Source organism: Hevea brasiliensis, chromosome 7, assembly GCF_030052815.1.
Source record: "Hevea brasiliensis isolate MT/VB/25A 57/8 chromosome 7, ASM3005281v1, whole genome shotgun sequence".
Classification (NCBI taxonomy): Eukaryota; Viridiplantae; Streptophyta; class Magnoliopsida; order Malpighiales; family Euphorbiaceae; genus Hevea; species Hevea brasiliensis.
Genome location: NC_079499.1, coordinates 102,540,324 through 102,546,967, shown reverse-complemented (window position 1 = coordinate 102,546,967; position 6,644 = coordinate 102,540,324). Strand labels below are relative to the sequence as shown.

The window sequence follows — 6,644 nt, the reverse complement described above, 5'->3', positions numbered from 1 at the left end:
TATGACAAACGTGTTTATTTTCCTGACAACTCAATCCATGCAACTTTATTAATTCCCACTCCTTCTCTGGAATGGAAATATCTAGACTTCTTCCTATAGCTTCTTAGTATGTGGCCTACTTCTGACACATTGGCACTCAGATCGAGGCTCCACTACTCCTTTAATCTATCATCTCATAATAACTTATTTTAAACATCCCTTAGTGTGTTCCTAGCATACCTATTCCTCCTTATCCTCATCATTATAACTGGCTCTATTGAGCTCTTTTTCTGTCCTTTGCATCTTATCCACTTCCCTTTTCCTATTTTTTGGTATTGTTGATATCTTTTCAACCTGCTGTACTTATTCCTTAATTTTAGTCCTATCTCATCCTTACACCTTTTCCTTCAAAGATGTCTATCCCATCATCAACTTTAACTTTCATTTTGTTTCTTAGTCTTATCTTGATTACTAGTTCTATTACTTCAGGAATTCTAACCTTACGATTTACTCCTACCAGCACATTCTTCACCTTATGTAACACTTGTAATTAACCATAGAAAATTTTCCTTGTATCCCCCTTTTCCCAACTTAACTATCAGAACATTATCATTCCCTACCAGCCTTAGTAGGAAATTGCTTATCCTGGATGGATATGAGCCCCAGAACTATAAGTTCCATCTGAACTAACACGGCTATGGGAAATGTGTGCCATGCCTTAATTCTAAACAAAATACTTCATGTGTTCATTCTCCTTAATATAATCACATATACTGCCTATAGCTTTCTAAACTTCAACCTCAAATTATCCATCAGCAACAATTTCATCTATTGAAACTCATCCATAAATAGTATTTCCTCTAGCTCATAGTTTAAAACAGTTGCAAGCCTTAGTAGCTAACTCAATTTAACTCTTGTCATTACTCTGATCGTCCTTTCATACTTAACACTAGGTATGCACTTACTGTCATTCTCATATCAGGAAATTGTATATGAATTGGTGCCTACCAAACTCTCAAATAACTAGGTCTCCTTGACTCAGTCTCTGTTCCTTATATAACCTTCTAAAACCAAAAGCACAAGCTAAACTTGAAAAGAAAGAAAAATATCCTCTTATATTCAACTACGCCAATTGTCCATATAATAACGTTTAACCTATGTTTCTTGGTCTTTCTCTTCAAATTTCATCATCTCTTAGCATAATTGTGCTCTACCTATAAGATATCATCTGCATGAACACTTTATCGTACCATTGTCCTTCCTGACTTAATATTTTATAATTTATTAACTTTAGTTATACTCGACCAATGATTCATATCTATCATCGTTTATATTGTGCCCTTAACTTTTGTTGATTCCTGAAAGATTTCTCTCACTAATAAATTCTTCCAACACTAATTCCACCCTTATCTATGGTCATTAATTTGATCCTTGAACTTTCTAGTGATTTATAACCACCCAGACTTGTCATTTTTTTTTTTTTGTTCTACCCCTACTGTTGTCCTGTTGTTATTGCTTCACTACAAAGTGATTCTATTGATCACACTAACAATGTTTGCCTGACATTCATAACGAACCTCTAACTACCTTCTCACTATCTCAAAAGTCTAAACTAAGCATATGTATCATTATCTATCATTCTTTTCCTATCATCATACCTATTTGATCCCTTAGATTGACCTTTATTCAACTTACTACTTACTAACTTCTTTTTCTCTACCTAATTAGGTAGTCCGCAATACCATCGCACACCTTCTAGCATTTACTCATTATTATGTTATTCCATACCTCCATCACTATTCTCACTAATGTGGTCCCATTTTGGGTTTTCCATCCTTGTCATTCACCTTGCCAAGAATAACACTTAGCCTATCCTATATCTTAACTTTGTTCCTTTTATTATGCGCTCCTCAGGTTGTCGTTCCGTTTATCTCCTTTGTCTTACCCAAAATAAAACTTGACTATTCTATCCCTGGTTCCATTCTTCTTCCTAACATGACAGCTATACCTGCAAACTATATCTTTCAGAGTCTCTACCACGTTATCACATGTCTATGCTACTCAGATTTGGTCCTTTGACCACTCTAGCTAGTACTTCCACTAGCATTTAGATTATATTGCATCTGCAATCAATTGTCCAAACTTTCATTCTGCACTCTCTCTATCCATTGGCCTTCTATAATTTATCTTTGCTAATTTATTACTCTTAACACTATTATAATTAGATTATACTATTGTTTTGAACGATATGAAGTTACAAAGGAACTCAGGAAATTGCAGTCATACCTTTATCGTATGATTTCTATTCTTATCCTTTAGTTTACATAATACCCTTACTACCTCGAGAACTGATTCTGCAGTAATTTTATTTATTTGTTATTATTATTATTATTATTATTATTATTATTATTATTATTATTATTATTATTATTATTATTTTCCATGTTTACTCAATTAGCCAAAACTTAAGATTCCGGGCACCCAAACCCGTCATCCAATTCAAAGGATTTACATCCATCGTGATCTGATTATATATGATTCCTATAATGAAACTTGTATCCTCTGCAGGATACCCGAGCCAACTACTCTCTACCACACTCTACAGTCCTATCTGGGGCACTATTTTATTGGTCACCATTATTAGTAATAACTTTCGATCCCTTCTGAAAAGATAGGACTATACCCTAACTTGCTGCAACAAAGGTACTACATTTACCACCTTGCCCAAAACCATGTCAAATTAATGTCTCCTTTATCATATCATAGCTCTGTAAATCATCAATTCATAGTTTCGACCTTCTCTAAGTAGTAGGGTTGTACTTTATTCCATACTGATACACACAAGGTATTCTATTCTCACTAAGTTCTAAGCAAAACGTCTATCGTTCTGCAAAAACCATCCAAAATTCCATACCGAAGACTAGATGGTCTCACTCTATAGGTATCAACTTTACTTTGCAACTAGTCCGAAACCTCTGGTCTGATGGCAACTCTTACTGTAACTCTAGCTCATGCTAGGGTAACTGAGTCACTGACTCTAGTTACCACCCAACTGTAACCTTTCGATATTCTAGCTCTAGACTCTTAACCAGGAGTTCTCAACTCCTCTGCAGATATAGAACTCTGTTCTGGTATTACTGTACCAAAATAGAGACTGCCTGCAACATCCTCATTATAAGCACTACAGGGAAGTACGCAGCTCTACACAATAATCTCATGTCGATACTGTAATCTGCAGCTTACAGAACAGACATCGAGAACATTGTATAGTTACTACGATACGTCCTGGAAGACTAGGTCTCTTAATCTCTTATCTCTCTTGAATCTTCTATTATCATAAACTTATTCTGACGGGGTCATCCACTGATGACTGCCTGCAGTAGTATCCTCATCCTTATCTAGGGCAACTGTACTTTCAAGACTCACCTTTATGTACTCGTGCCTTGCACGAAATGGGCACACCATTTAAACCCATACAGACAGAAACATAGCATTTCTTGGAGTACGTATCCTCATGATGGACCTCACATGTCTACTAACTCTATTTCACATTTCTATGCACTCCACGAAAATCAAGACACTAATTGAGGCACTTTTATATTTTCCGAGGTATAAAGCAGAATCTAGAAACAAAGAATTACAGAAAAAGATGAAACAGAATCCTATACTCCGCATGTAACATCCTAACAAGACTCCTTTTACAGTCCCAATTATATTATTTCCCATGAATCTAGAGCCTAAGCTCTGATACCAACTTTGTCACGACCCAACCTATGGGCCAAGACTAGGACACAGGCGACTTAAAGCCCCCGAGGCCCGTAGTAAGCCTAACTATTCCTCAAATCCATAACCAGGCCCACAATTTAGGCCCAATATGCATATAAAATAATTTAAATCAAACTGTTATAATTTCATTTCGGGCCAACTTAGCCCAGAAATTTTCAGAAACTAAAATCAGGGGAGCCCAGCTCAACCCTGTTACCTCATTTACAAACTATTTAAATACCATACAAATCTTTATTTATTAATCTCAAAAATTTAAATTAACACAACCTCTACCAAGGTCCACACTATTTCTAACACATGCGGAGTTCTAGATTTTAAATTTAGAAAAGATAGTAAAACAATTAAATAATCGACGTTAAACCTGCGAGGAAGAAAATAGGTTGCTCTGTAAAATAACTCCTCCTGTGGCCTGGAAAAATATTGAACAGGAGTGAGCGTTCGACTCAGAGAGTAAAATATCAATTTTAACCATAATTTCTATAACTATCTAATCTAATGCACCCTGTAGAGTGAAATGCAACATTAGCAATATTTTCACATCATAACAGCAAAAAGTAATTTGGAGCACTCACACACCCAGTAATGTCAATCATAATATATGGAGCCGATCCCTATACGACTCTCTTAAATCCAACTCAGTGCCTGAAGAACTCAAGCCGGACTTTCGCTTAACAAACCAAATCGGGGTCCCAGCGAAGAACTTAAGCCGTGACTACCCCCGAAGGATCGGGTCCCAGCGAAGATCTCAAGCCGTGACTACCCGTCCTATCCATAGTCCACACCACATCACACGCACGCTAACGCACGCACACTGCTCCAAATTACCACAACAACATCCATGGCACTTTAACAGTTATGAATGCAACATAAATCGTGCCCGTAGTTTAACTACATAAATATATGCATATAAGTGATGCATGGACATGCTTGAACATATAATAATATCGAAATTACAATTAAAATTAATATTTTACTCACAGTACACCGATGACTATTGTGGCTGCTGGATGCAGAAAATAGTTGACCTCGATCACCTAATAATTAAATTATAAATTTATTAGTACTAAGTTAAGATAAAACTCTAAAGAGGCAATAAACAGCCTAATTCATGCCGGAAATCCGGCAGAGTTTCCCCTATACCTGGGACCTACCCAACCTGCAAAAAGGCTCAAATAACACTTCTAAATTCTCAATTTCCACAATCACATCTCATCAATATCACATGGCCCCTCCTGGGCCCTCCAAATCAGACAATACTCAAAATCTTAAAAATTAGGTTTTAGTCCCTATAATTGACATTTTTCAAAAATCTATTTAAACAAGCTCTAAAAATTCTAAAATTTTGCCCCGCGGTCCTTAATAATATTATAAGGCTATTGCAAAATGAATTGTAATTTTCTAATCACCCATGAATATTTTATTCAAGAATTTTACTCGATTCCATAAGTTTCCAACATCTAACGTATTCTTAATTCAACCTAATTAAATATTTACATATTTAAACTTCCATCCTCAAGCTTCAACCAATTATATAAAATTTAATTATCTTAATTTCAAATAATCTTATATGCCCATATGCTAAAAATCTAACTAAAATCTATCTATATTTTTCAAAAATATTCTACAATCACTCAAAAATTCAACAAACACCATAGAATATCTCCAAATAATTTTACTTTCATCATATATTTTTCTTAGAATTTTTCTCCAATTTTTCCTGTTTAAGAAACACTGTATTTATGCTCCACAGACAGAGAAATAATAGAAATTGTCTTACCCGAAGTTTATCTGTGTCTCAAAAATTTCAAAAATTTATGAGGAAGCCTCTGGAAGTTGAACCATCTCCATAGCTCATCGGAGCCGGTAGCCGACACCACCGCGCACGGTGGCCGGCCGCCCGTCGCCGGCGACATTTGCCGAATCTGATCATACCACCATGTTCCTCTCCTCTTCCTCAGTCCATAGGTGGTCTCGGATCGTCGATCCAACGGTCGGATCGTCGTAGATCTGACGAAAAAGCTTGAAAAACCCGAAAATTCTCTCCTCCATATCTCACTCATTCGACCTCCATTTGCTGCAAAATTGGTATCAAAAGAAAGCTCTCGGAACAAGCTTTCCAACGCCACCTGAATCGCCTCGATCGGACTTCGGATGAAGCCGAAATCGCGCCGGAAAGCCGCTGCCCACTGTACACGCGTTTTCTCTCTCTTCTCCCTCTTTTGCTGCCGTTTCTGGTGGTCTTGGACGTCGCCGGCCGGGTGGGGAGCTGCTGGGGACGTCGCCGGCCGGTCACCGGAAAAAGAAAGAAGAAGAAGGGAGGGAAGGAGAGGAAAGAAGAGAAAATGGGGGGGGGGGGGGGAGTCCTCCCAATTTTTGAGTCCCATTTTTTTTTTTTTTTTAAATGTTGGCAATGACAGTGGATTTCCACTGTCACACGCCAACCTCAAATCAATCAATATATATATATATATATATATTTTTTTTTTTTCTGTTTTCTGGGTTGTTACAGTAAACTCCATGTGCTTGTCATAAGCATTACTGGTTCGGCCTACTTGTTGTGTATAAGTGTCTATTATATTAGTTATGTGGCATGAGACTCATCACTCCAACTTATTTATATATCATATTAATATTTTGGGAACAAACATGATTACAATCTTTCTGGATAAGTCATATCCTTTGTGAAGTATCCTCGATTGTAAACCAATTTATGATACTTCGTGCTAGAAATACTGTCACTCATATTCTTAACAACTTAAGAATAGAATTTCTAATAAAATATCAATGGACCTTTTCAATTACACATAAATGGATTATGTAAACAGAAAAGTGAAATTGCCTTTTATTAATAAAATATGTGCAAAATACATACAAAATGA

At 36.4% G+C, this 6,644-nt stretch overlaps 1 long non-coding RNA gene across 1 annotated transcript; it reads right to left on the bottom strand.

Moving 5' to 3' along the window:
* Positions 1-3,982: 3,982 nt before the first annotated feature.
* Positions 3,983-5,973, bottom strand: LOC131181588 (uncharacterized). Its single transcript, XR_009150129.1, has 3 exons — positions 5,543-5,973; positions 4,744-4,799; positions 3,983-4,174 (listed from the first exon to the last, which is right to left on the bottom strand). It is a non-coding gene; the product is annotated as an uncharacterized LOC131181588 (long non-coding RNA).
* Positions 5,974-6,644: the final 671 nt, after the last annotated feature.